The sequence below is a fragment of the Tachypleus tridentatus genome, chromosome 12, assembly GCF_004210375.1.
Source record: "Tachypleus tridentatus isolate NWPU-2018 chromosome 12, ASM421037v1, whole genome shotgun sequence".
In the NCBI taxonomy this organism is placed as follows: Eukaryota; Metazoa; Arthropoda; class Merostomata; order Xiphosura; family Limulidae; genus Tachypleus; species Tachypleus tridentatus.
The window spans coordinates 71,173,355-71,186,888 of NC_134836.1; positions in this window are offsets into that span (position 1 = coordinate 71,173,355).

The following is a 13,534-nucleotide window of genomic DNA, read 5'->3' on the forward strand; positions in this document are numbered from 1 at the left end:
ATATCTTTGAAAAATTTCTTGAAATGTCAAAAGAATTCAATCTGGATTTAAAAAAAACAACTGGTTTCTGTCACAACAGATGGTGTTCCTATCATGACTGGGGCGAAATTAGAAGTTGTTTCTCTTTTGAAGCAGCATTTAATTGAAAATAATGTAAAGTTCACACTGTCATCTTTCCATTGCATTTTGCATCAGGAAAAATCAGATCTAAAAGTGATGAACTGAAAAATTTGATGGGCATTGTTGTAAAAATTGTGAATTATATTAGAAGTGGAAGCTCGCTCATCCATCGACAGTTTGTTAAGTCTTTGAAGAAAAGCAGTGACTGTACTTTTGATGATATTACTGATTTTGCAAATGTAAGATGGTTAAGTAGAGGAAAAATGTTGGAACGATTTATTTCCTTATTTCCTGAAATAAAAATGTATCTTGTTGAAAAAAGTAAGATTGAAACTTTGTCATGGCGGTGTGGTTTACACTTTCTGTGCGATAGGATGACTCACTTCAACTATTTGAATACGAAGCTTCAGGGAAGAGGTAATATAATAAGTGAGTAATCACAGTCTGTTCATGAATTTCAATTAAAGCTAAACCTACTTGCGGAACAATTACAAAAGGATGATTTGACACATTTTGCAAAGTTGAATAGTTTTCTAGAAAATAATAAGGACTATGATTTCTCTAATGCTGAAGATGATCTCTAGTGTAAACTGGATCAAAAATGTATCTCAAACATTTGAATCACGTTTCTCCGAATTTAAAATTTAAAATTGATATTTGAATTTATGCATGATCCATTACAATTTGATTTGGGAAATTACATCTTTTTTGTCTTAGGATAAGTGTGGATTTGAAGACGAGATGCCGAACCTGCAAAGTGTAGAACACATAAAAGGTAAACAAAAATGTTCTATCAGAGGGATGTGGCTCACTATTCTAATAAATGAGAGTCTTCCAAATTTAAATATAGCAATTTCAAAATTATCTTACGTGTTTGGATCCACATGGGTGTGTGAGTCAACATTTTCTATACTAGAATTTCTCAAGTATAGATACAGATCTTGGATTACTGACATAAATTTAGAGGCAGAGCTAAGATACTCATTGAGCATAGACATTAAGCCAAGTTTCACGAAACGTGTGGATGAAAACCCTCATCAATTTTCACATTAAAGGTTAGTTGAAATGCAATTATTTTGATTACATTAACATCTTTCAATTTTTTTTAATATTGTGGACAACGTTGTTTTCATTAGCCACACTTGTGGCCACTGTGAAAAATAAGTTACCCACCTCTACAATACAGTTTTTGTAATACAAGGTGATGAGGTTATCCACCTCTACAATACAGTTTTTGTAATACAAGGTGATGAGGTATTAGAGCTACACACACACACATTTATATACATCATTAAACACAACTTTATACAGAGAGAAAAACTGCAGTAGCAAAACTAACATAATAAATCATAAAATTGGTAATCATGCAATGTGTCCTGGTTTTTTGAGGTACCGACGAAAGAAAGACCCAAATTGTGTTGAGGTGCACTGTCTATCCGTTCTAACCTCAACATCATAGCCCTCAAATGTTTAGAAGAAGAAAAAGAGATAGTTGTGTTTGCTTTAGCCTACAATGTTCCAATTTATTAATAAAAGATCTAAGATCCCGATAATACGTAGAACAGCACGTGTTCATCCAGCTATTACCAACGTGACTAAATAATAATAGGTTTTACGACAACGTTACAGCTTCATCCAAAAATCGAAAGTAAACAGTGATTTTCGCTGCTGTATTTTGTGAAATCCGCGGAGGTGCAGTACGTTCGAATAACTAACTACATGTATACATCTAGTTGCATTGTAGTAAACGAAATATCATGGGAAATATTAGAACTTATCGTAATTTTTATGATAAAAGGAGAGAGAATATTCCAAATTCCAATGTGAAAATGACAGCTAACTTCCGACTGCTTTATGTTCCTGTAAATACTAGTTATTTAAAGATATAAAAGAATGAGATATCATCTTTCCACGGAAGAATCCAAAAAGCATACACACGAAATGTACACGTTTTTGTTGTGTTTCTACTGTGAAAATGGCAGTTTCTGAATTAACAAAGTACTCTTTAAAACAACATTGAATTTTAACATGTCTTTATAAAAATGGCCATACAAGATTCATGATGAACCTGTGAAAAGTTTACGGATTTGAATTTGTTTGTTTTAAATTTTTCACAAAGCTACACGAGGGCTATCTGCGCTAGCTGTCCTCAATTTAGCAGTGTAAGACTAAAAGGAAGGCAACTAGTCATCACCACCCACCGCCAACTCTTGGGCTACTCTTTTACCAACGAATTGTGGGATTGACCGTTAAATTATAACGCTCCCACGGCTGATAGGGCGAGCATGTTTGCTGTGAGGGGGGATTCGAACCCGCGACCTTCGGATTACGAGTCGAGTGCCTTAACCACCTGTCCATGCCGGGCCGCCTTCATTTTACAACACTAAAATCGAACATTCGAATCTTTCCTGTGACGAGAGGACAGGTTAACAGTATACAGTTTTGTGCTAAATAACATAAAATAGAAGGAAATGTATTTAAAACGTATGTGTAGAAAAACAATTATAATATAAAATATTTTCAGCACCTGTTTCCAAAACGAGTTTTCTCAAGAACAGAAAGAGAAAGGGATTGAAACTAGGCCTAAGGTTCAGTATACAAAGAGTCTGAGGCTCGTGGTATAATACTGAAATTCTTTACAATAAGAGGACTGACACTTGCCCTCGACACGTGCAGCAGAGTACAGAGATCCTTGCCGTGGCATATGATCCACTAGTTATCGTCTAAGAGCTCGTGCGAGTATTCAACGTTCAAATAAGATAATTCTTGGAAAATCTGAAATCCTTCCCATATGTTAGAAAATAAAATTCAGCTAATCAAATGGAAAGGAGGTTTCTGTATTAGCATTTCAATTTGTTTCTAATCTGAACAGGACTTTCCTTAAATAGCGCCCTATAAATGCTCATTGGAACGTCTGAGCGCTTACAACGCTAAAAATTTGATTTCGATACCTATGGGTTAAAGGGCATGGATAGTTTCTTGTGTGGATTTAGAATTCTCAACGGCCAAATGAAAACTCTTAAACAACTGATTTCCAGCCATTTCGTTGTGGTACGTAGTTTTATGAGCTTAATAAACAGAATATTTTGACTTACAAACAAACATGTGAGTTAAGACTAGTTTAATGTTAACAGTTTGCAAAATAAAGTTTTATTATAAACACTAGTTTGTTGACTGCTTGATTTCATTAGTGTAGTTTTGTTCGAAGTTTGAAAAAAATATATCCTCCGTTCGATAATCTGAAACATATATGCTTTTACACTGCTTTCACTTTATATTAAAATCCACGGTGGTAAGTCACGTGGCTAAGGAAAAAGTAAAGTTGCACTTCCTGAAAACATGCAGTCTCTGTCGAGAGTATCTTACGTGACGTGATTGTGTACAAAGTCGGTATCAGTGGAACTTGTCCATTGTAATAGCTATACTTTAGATATTCGAAAATGTAAACAGTCAATATATTAGTATCTACCAAATAAAATATGAAACGAATTCTTGGAACCGTTCCTCAGATACAGCCTAGCCGAGATCTGACTATACTGTTTGTTTTTGCACACCCAATTTGTTTTTATGGCACCTGACCATACTGTTTGTTTTCGCACACCCAATTTGTTTTTATGACACCTGACCATACTGTTTATTTTCGCACATCCAATTTGTTTTTATGACACCTGACCATACTGTTTGTTTTCGCACACCCAATTTGTTTTTATGGCATCTGACCATACTGTTTGTTTTCGCACACCCAATTTGTTTTTATGACACCTGACCACACTGTTTTCGCACACTCAAATTGTTTTTATGGCACCTGACCATACTGTTTATTTTCGCACACCCAATTTGTTTTTATGACACCTGACCATACTGTTTGTTTTCGCACACCCAATTTGTTTTTATGACACCTGACCATACTGTTTATTTTCGCACATCCAATTTGTTTTTATGACACCTGACCATACTGTTTGTTTTCGCACACCCAATTTGTTTTTATGACACCTGACCATACTGTTTATTTTCGCACACCCAATTTGTTTTTATGACACCTGACCATACTGTTTGTTTTCGCACACCCAATTTGTTTTTATGACACCTGACCATAATGTTTATTTTCGCACACCCAATTTGTTTTTATATACACCTTACCATACTGTTTATTTTCGCACACCCAATTTGTTTTTATGACACCCGCATTTAAATTTCAAACCTTTGTCATCATCTTCATATTTGTCCCATTGCTTTGAAATTAATTAATGTCATTACTTTATTAGTGTTTAATCAACTAACAGTAGTGTTTGTGGCTTGAAACCATATGTTTTGTGGCCTACGGGTCTGGTTTCAGCTAAAACAAATATAGATTTTAACTTATATTTATACTTTACAGTGGTAAGGAATTCTGAGGAGAAGTTTTCTTGTAACATGCTTATAAGATTTTAAATCTCTTCTGTTAACGGAAGAAAGTTAGACTGGCATACTGTAAGCGAAAGGCTTTAATCGTCTGCTATTACTTTTGTGTCCAAACCATGACTTTATTTTCCATGCACGCAAACCTATGCACTCATGTAACACTGTTGCCCGTTCTAGCCGTATAACCAATAGGATTTGTTATGTATTCCAGTATTTACTACTCACTTTATGATAGGTGTGAATTTACTGTCCGCAGTTTATTTATATGTATCTAGTAATATATAAGCTTTGTAAGTTGTTTTTAATCTGACTGGCAGGCTTTGGTCATAACTGTCCAAATTGTGACTGTAACCTAATATTGAAGTGTAGCATTAACTTATTGTATGTAACTAGTGCTAACATAAGCAAGCACTTTCTGTACTATGTTGTTATATGTTGTTTCACAAAACTATATGATATGTAAATAGAAAACGGCTTGGCTATGAAAGAAAAGAAAACGCGACCAAGATATATTTTTGTTGTATAAACAGCGACTAAAAGACTTGGTATCAGAATGTAGCCGAAGTAATCGATACAATTGGATACACAATTTAAAACTGATTGCTAAAAAAGTAAACTCTATACTTGTTTTACTATTATTTTGTTATCGTGTTTGTCAGTTTCAGTAAAGATAACATAAGCATAGGTCATTTCGTATTTGGACGATTTTATATATGATTATGTGTGAGTTATACAGTACTGATACAAAAGACTGGCCGACTAAAACGTAGCTCGTGCTTGAGATATCGTTAATAAAACTGACAAATATGATAACAAAATAATAAAATAATTTTGAATAAAGTATAGATATCGGCCATTTTAGTCACTGTTTGTATAACAATCTTTTATTGGTTGCGTTTTGTTTGTTTTTGTTTACAACTAAGATGTATTTTATTTAGACTATGATTAAAACCAATGGCATTAATGCTATGTTGCCATGCTATTATAATCTTGTATACATTTAACTATCCTTACATTGTTATCATAATATTCTTTAGGTTTAACTATCCTTACCATGCTATCATAATTTTCAATGGGTTTAACTATCCTTACCATGTTATAATTTTCTATAGGTTTAACTATCCTTACCATGTTATCATAATCTTCTACAGGTTTAACTATCCTTACCATGTTATCATAATCTTCTATAGGTTTAACTATCCTTACCATGCTATAATCTTCTGTAGGTTTAACTATCCTTACCATGTTATAATCTTCTATAAGTTTAACTATCCTTATCATGTTATAATCTTCTATAGGTTTAACTATCCTTACCATGTTATCATAATCTTCTATAGGTTTAACTATCCTTACCATGTTATAATCTTCTATAGGTTTAGCTATCCTTACCATGTTATAATCTTCTATAGGTTTAACTATCCTGTTCACAAAAATTAAATTTTATTATTTCTTTTTTTTCCTTCATTTTGAAACAAACTTTATCAAATTTTCTATCGCTATAAAAGCAAATCTTGTGATGTATTAGCTAACAAGCCTGGATCCTGAGTCCGAAGATTCATGGTTTTCGTCCTGTCTGCACACTGAAGCCTTCGGTGAACTATTATTCAGTTAAACCGCAGCGGCCCAGGAGTTGGTGGCAATGAGTTTGTTTAGTTTGTTTTGAATTTCGCGCAAAGCTAGACGAGGGCTCTCTGAGTTAGCCGTCCTCAATTTAGCAGTGTAAGACTAGAGGGAAGGCAACTAGTCATCACCACCCACCACCAACTCTTGGGCTACTCTTTTACCAACAAATAGTGGAATTAACCGTCACATTATAATGTCCCCACAACTGAAAGGGCGGGCATGTTTGGTGTGACGAGAATTCGAACCCCCGATCCTCGGATTACGAGTAGAGTGCCTTAATCACCTGGCCATGCCAGGCCTCTTCATTATTTGACATACACGACAGATACCTACAACGGAAATACAAACTTTGGGTGTTGTGAATCACAAGTCATCACAATTCTGTGCTGTGACAAACGATGATATCGCAAAATGATATCCCCCACTGGGACAGAGGTAAGCCTACGGATTTACAAGACCAAAATCAAAGGTTTGATTCCCCTCGGTGAACACTGCAGACAGTCCTATGTGGCTTTGATATAAGAGAAAAAACACACACAAGTAAATTAATTTTTAGATTCATATTTGAGCCATCTGGAGCTGAAGGAAAAACCTGGTGGTTTTCTAACTAGAAAAATAAAAGCGATGTCTTTGAATGAAAATTTTGAATTTTAGAAACTCGAGATTGCGTTAATGATCCAAATATACAAAGTTTAAAGTTTTTGAAATTGTCTTTTTTTCTTGTCCCATTGTTAAAAGTTCACCCTTGAATTTTTTAAATCATTTTTGTCTTTCAACTTCAAGCCTTTACTTCGCTTCTTCCTTTCGTTAGGTTTGTACTTTTCATATAAGGAAAAGCGATCCATTCAAAAAAGAACCTTTCAGAATCATAACAAGTCTCCATCTCTTAGTTTAGTTCGTAGAAGACACCGTGATAAATAAAACGTGATCATTATGGTCTCCAGGTTTTTACAGTTTCCAAAAATCATTTTTTTCTCTCTCTACACATTTATTGTATTTTGAAAGGTTGTAGAGAGATATGCAAAATCTGAACAGTGGTTTAAGGATTGTATAAATTTATAAATATAATTCCTAGGCCTTGCCACAAAGATAGTTAAATGCCTTACATGAGTTCACTCTGTCATCAGAGTTTAAAATTTTAGTTGTAATCAAAGTAATCAAATGAAATGCATCTTGTCTTCTTTTTTCAATTTAATTTAGGTCAGCGAGTATTCACGTCAATAAAAATCCTACTGTAATGATACCTTTGTCCGCCATCTTTCCAACCCTCGTGTAATTACCAATAAAAGCTTTATAATATCTCTCGTGTTCCAGATCTTAGCACAGAGCAGCTTTCAGGAAACCTAATTTAACCAGATGGTGCTGATGGACACAGCAACGCCCAGATACTCCACTGTAATGAAAGCCGTGATGCTTGTCACGAACCTAAGCTAAAATGGTTTACTTTTAAACCTGTTAAATATTAACGATTCTTCGTCCTCTCGTCGTACATTCACGAATCGTTAATCACTTCATACCTAGCTTGTTCCCGCTAATACTACGCAAATATTTCATTTAATGACTTTGACGTACAATTTCACGAGGTATTACGGTACATTTTATCAGGGCTTTACTCATTCGATTCGAATAAATTCGCGTCAAGCTCCACAAAATTACCTGCGCTAATGTTTCTTAATTTTAAACGAATAGATTATAGATGGAATCTAGCAGGATGACATCCGCCACCTCGAGTGTCACTCTTGTCAGATAGAATAGTGTACTTTGGCTGTCTCTTTTATAACTGCCACGACTTACATAGAGTGATTTTGCGACGACCATATCTGAACCATAAGCTCTCGGAATCACATTCGGGTATGATAACCAACAGGTTGGCTACGCCCGACTCACAATTACCATGGTTCATAACTTTCATATTCTTCTAGCATTATAAAATTATTGTGACCGATGTCCACGGACCATAATCATTTGCCCTTTTTTTTAAAAAAAAAGAAATCACAATTTTTATTCCTGTAGTACCTCACAGATAAATTTGGGAATTTATGATGCTAAAGTCCGAGGTTTGATTCTCCCATCGGACACAGTACACAGAACTTATTTTCTAGCTTCACGCTGCTACAAATAAATACATTTTTACATACATAGGTGTGATTTAAATAAAACACTCCACTCGACCGACATAACCAGATGACTAGGGAACTTGACTGAAATCTGAGGGTTGCGGGTTTGAATACCCGTTCCGTCAAACATCGTCATCCCTTCAGCCGCGGGGGACGTTATAACGTACCTTCAATCCCACTATTCGTTGGTAAAAGCGTAGCCCAATAGATGACGGTGAGTTGTGATGATTAGCTGCCTTTCCTCTTGTCTTACACTGCTAAATTAGAGACAGCTAGCGCAGATAGCCCTTGTGTAGCTTTGCGCGAAATTAAAAAACAAAGAAAATTTATATTCACGGCTTTTGTTTTTGTTTCATCGTATAGAGGTCTTGTATTGAAGTCGGAAAGACATGATTTATAGTTTACTCCTCCATATTGAATTTCAAGTGCTCACATTCGAATTAGATAAATACCATCTCGTATAGTGCTTCAAATCATCTAAACAATCTGTATAAATATAAATCCAGAAAGTAAAGATCCGTATAATGTTTCCGATCGGTATATTTTGCCACTTTGATGTATGCGCCAAGCTTTACCTTATGTTAAATTGGTATGAATTGTTAAGATTGGTTTGAATAATAACAGGCCGTCAAATATGGTGGTTTGTTTGTTTGTTTGTTTTAATTTCGCACAAAGCTACTCGAAGGCTATCTGTGTTAGCCGTCCCTAATTTAGCAGTGTAAGACTAGAGGGAAGGCAGCTAGTTATCACCACCCACCGCCAACTCTTAGGCTCCTCTTTATCAACGAATAGTGGGATTGACCGTCACATTATAACGCCTCCACGGCTGAAAGGGCGAGCATGTTTGGCTCCACCGAGATGCGAACCCGTGACCCTCAGATTATGAGTCGCATGCCTTAACACGCTTGGCCATGCCGGGCCAAATATGGTGGTGTGAAACGAACAGAACTTTTCATAGGGTGACGTCCAAGACCTTTATACCCTTGAACCCATTTGCTTCATACTAATTAAAGTGAGCTCTGTAATCAGGAAATAGAAACAAATAATAAATTAATTATTCGTTCCCTACATTAAAACTGTTACGAATATTTTTCAAATATTGAATTAATTTTCTTTTGAATATTATTTGCTAAAAGTCTATAAATTTAATTATCAGAAAATAAAGAATACAAAGTAAAAAACCAAAGTGTTAATTAAGTCTTTGGAAGAAACAAAACTGGAACCTTGATATATTTATATCCAAAATTAATTAGAGATAATTACTTATATGAAAAGGAGAAGTTTGAAGATGGGGCGGAGTTGATGCTGGTATGACCTTTGAACAATAAACACTTTTAAACCTTTTGAAGGTCTCTTTAGATTCTAATTTGAGTAAAATATTACGTAATATCTTCACTTTCAACGAGGCCCGGCATGGTCAGGTGGTTAAGGCATTCGACTCGTAATTCGAAGGTCACGGGTTCGAATCCTCGTCGCACCAAACATACTCGCTTTTTCAGTCGTTGGGGCGTTATAACGGGACGGTCAATCCCACTATTAGGTACGGCTAGCGCAGATAGCCCTCGTGTGGTTTTGCGAGAAATTCAAAAACAAGCAAGTCCTTTCAACGAATCATCTACTGTAATCATTAACGTTAGTGAGGGTCTCTAGCACCCCTCCAAAAACACCAAAACAATTCATGTGTTTACAGAATTGCTACATCGGCCATATGATGTCATTAATATATAACTGAAAACCAAGGGATATTCCTAGTCAACCATGATAAAAACATTCGAATTAGTCTTAATCTTATGGGAACAGTTAAATCTGGGTAAAGTGGTTATTAACGTTACAACCCCTATATCCGGTTCATCGAGGCAAATATCCTCTCGATGCGCCATTGATATGCAGTGGAGTCAAGAGGCAAGTTGGGGCCCGGGGACATAAATTCATGGTGCATTGAGGGGAGTGTAAAGATTTTTTCTCGTGGGCAGAAGCCAAATGTGTTAAGATTTTACATTTTTTAGATAAAAAGATACTTTTTTTAAACAAAGCGATTTCCCTCACTACTGGGATTTTTCCCTAAGTATATTATGAAAATGAGAATACTTTATTCTTTATCCCATATTTCCCTGGGACGTAACCTCCCTCTGACCCCACCTTTCGTCAGGCCTGCTGATTTATTTATACGATCTTCGAAATTTTGTCACGTTCGTCAATTTGATAAAACAGCATGAGGTTGTTCAAACGTGAGCCGCTGGTACAGAAGTAAGTCTACGGATTTATAACGCTAAAATCAGCGGTTCGATTCCTCTCGGTGGGCTCAGCAGATAACCCAATGTGGCTTTGCTAGAAAAATGTACATACGTTATATACATAAGTTTCCTTTTTTTATCTGTGATCTTCGTAAAAATATGTTTCGATATCTCGACATGTGTAATTTTTTTTTTTTAACTATTAATAAAATTTGAACTGGTTATTTGAAAAAAGACACGCAAAAACATTTCTTTTTTCACGTATGGTGTTTTAGTTTCATTTTACTTACCACAGGGGAATTATATTTACATCAGATTTCGAGAAGTAGTTCTTTTACAAATAAAAATATTTCACTATATTTAAAAAAATATGGCATTAAGGGATACTTTCTCACCGTTCGGTGATAGATCTAAGGTTGATTTATTTGTAGTTAAGCGCAAAGCGATAACGAAATGTCAACTCCATAATGCTATGGATTAGCATAAGTCATCAAACTCGTTCTACTTCGTTAAATTTATTTGTATAACAATATAAAATAATATATGATTTAATTAAGTGGAAAAAGAAAATTGAATTAAAATCCCTCAGTTTGTTGGCTACCAAAAACTGACCACTCGCTTATTTGTTCTTCCCCTGACTGTACTGTTTTTAGGGATTAAGTAAAACATGACTGTAGACGTCGCTATACGCTGTCACACGCGGATTAAGTAAAACATGACTGTAGAGGTCGCTACACGCTGTCACACGCGGATTAAGTAAAACATGACTGTAGACGTCGCTACACGCTGTCACACGCGGATTAAGTGAAGCATGACTGTAGACGTCGCTACTCGCTGTCACACGCGGAGACTGCATCTCGATTCTATTTTAAAATGCCCGGTTGGTGTCTTGAAAAATCAGAATAGAAAACTATGATTGCTATTATACTGAAACACCGAAAATTCCCACGACTATTGGCCCTAACTTCGAATCTTTTAAGCACCTAACAACGCCTCTAACGGGCGCCAGTGAGAAATATGTTAAAGCCACATCGACTTACATGGTTCACTCTACATACAATACTTTCGATTATTTTCGGGTATCATCGAACATATGGTGAATACAATCTTTATACCGAGTTAGATGTGTCTATAAAACGGTCGAAATTTATAATTCATTTTCAGCTCGTCCTGTATCCAAACGTACTTGCCCTTTCAGCCACAGGGGTGTTATAACATATCAGTCAATCCCATCTTTTGTTGGTAAAAGAGTACCTCAAAAGTTGGCGGTGAGTGATGATGACTAGCTGCCTTCCTTCTAGTCTTACACTGCTAGATTAGGGACGGCTAGTGCGTGTAGCCCTCGCGTGGCTTTATGCGAAATTCAAAACAAACAAACAAATATGTCTTTTTAGTAAAAAAAAGTAGGCTATCTTCTAACAGACTTGAAAGTTATTTTAAAACCTGAATGTAGGATGAACTATTTTTTTTATAATTCTAGTGTAATATTATAGCACAAAAAACATCTAACCTTGTTTTATGAATTAATTTGTCCTGGTTTTGAGCTTGCAAAGCTAGGTACATAAACTTTACCACTAGGTGGCTATAAACTAGAATACGAGAGCATCTAAATCTATTCTACAACAACAAATTGAGGTTGTTGTTTTTTTCTAATTTCGCGTAAAGTTACTCGAAGACTATCTGCGCTAGTCGTCAGTAATGTTGCAGCGAAAGACTAGGAGGAAAGCAACTAGTCATCATCACCCACTGATAACCCTTGGTTTACTTTTTTACCAATTAATAGTGAAATTAACCGTCACGTCATAAGGTCCCTCACCGGTTGAATAGGCGAGCATGTTTGGTATGGTGGGTATTCAATCCCGCGATCCTTAAATTACGAATTGATTGCTCTAACTACCTGGCCATGCCGGGCCTAGAGTATAGCATAGTACGTTAAGCCTAATTGCTACGTAGAAATAAAAACGGTCATCTCGAGATTATGGAAAAAATAACAAAGAAAGAAATATTTTTCATCGAAGAAAGTGTATTAATTAAGAGGCTAAGACCTCAAATTAATGCAGTTGGGTAAGGTATAAAATTCTTTCGAAACTATGATACATCCATTCCAAGCGTGTTCTTTCAAAATAGATCAAATTTACTATTAGCACAAAAAAACGTTCACATGACTCAACAGTGTCTTACAAGAAAAATGAGAGAGAGAGAGAGAGGAAGAGAGTTGCTATTTGGCGTACTTAAAAGCGTAAACCAAAATAATATAAAAATCAGGAAAATAGTGATCGTTTGGAGAAATGTTGTTGCTCTTGCCATCTAGTGACCAAAACTGTTATTAGGAAAAATATTAATCAAACTAAAATGAAATGAGAAACAACAAAATATAATAAAATATGTTAGTCTTTGTACATATATGCGTCAATGAATATACTGAAAGATATTATCTTTTCTTTAACGTGGTGTATGAAAAAAGTATATTAATTTTTTTCAAAAAAACGTAACCGCTAGAAGATGGATTTTTGTTTGAAACCTAAGGAGTCCACAAGTTATATAAGTAAATATTATTCACTTCTGAAAACAGCTTCAAACAAAAGTTATTTTATCATTTGTACTTCGAGGTCTACTATCTCCGTGCTGTTGTACGCGCTAAGTTTCCAGTAATATTTATCAATGTGATTGTCTTTGATATTTTGGGCCAAGCTGTGTTAAAAGTTATAATTGATTTCGTTAAAACCAACTATGCATTTGTTTTGTCATTCATAACAATGTTAGTATAGTTGCTCTTCTAGTATACCTAGTTATATAAAACTGTCCATCTCTTTTTGTCTTTGGTGACTGTTAACGTAAGATGCTTTATAACTTTACAAGTTTTAACTAATTATATACTAGACACTGACAGTAACTTGCGAAACATAATGTGTATTTTGAAAACTTCGAAGTTAGATAATTCTTGTACAGATGTATCAGTTCATCCCATAAGTAATGTCCGAAAATTTAATACAGAAAGTGTACCATCATTTCTGTCTTTGTAGAAGGCTTTAATAACTA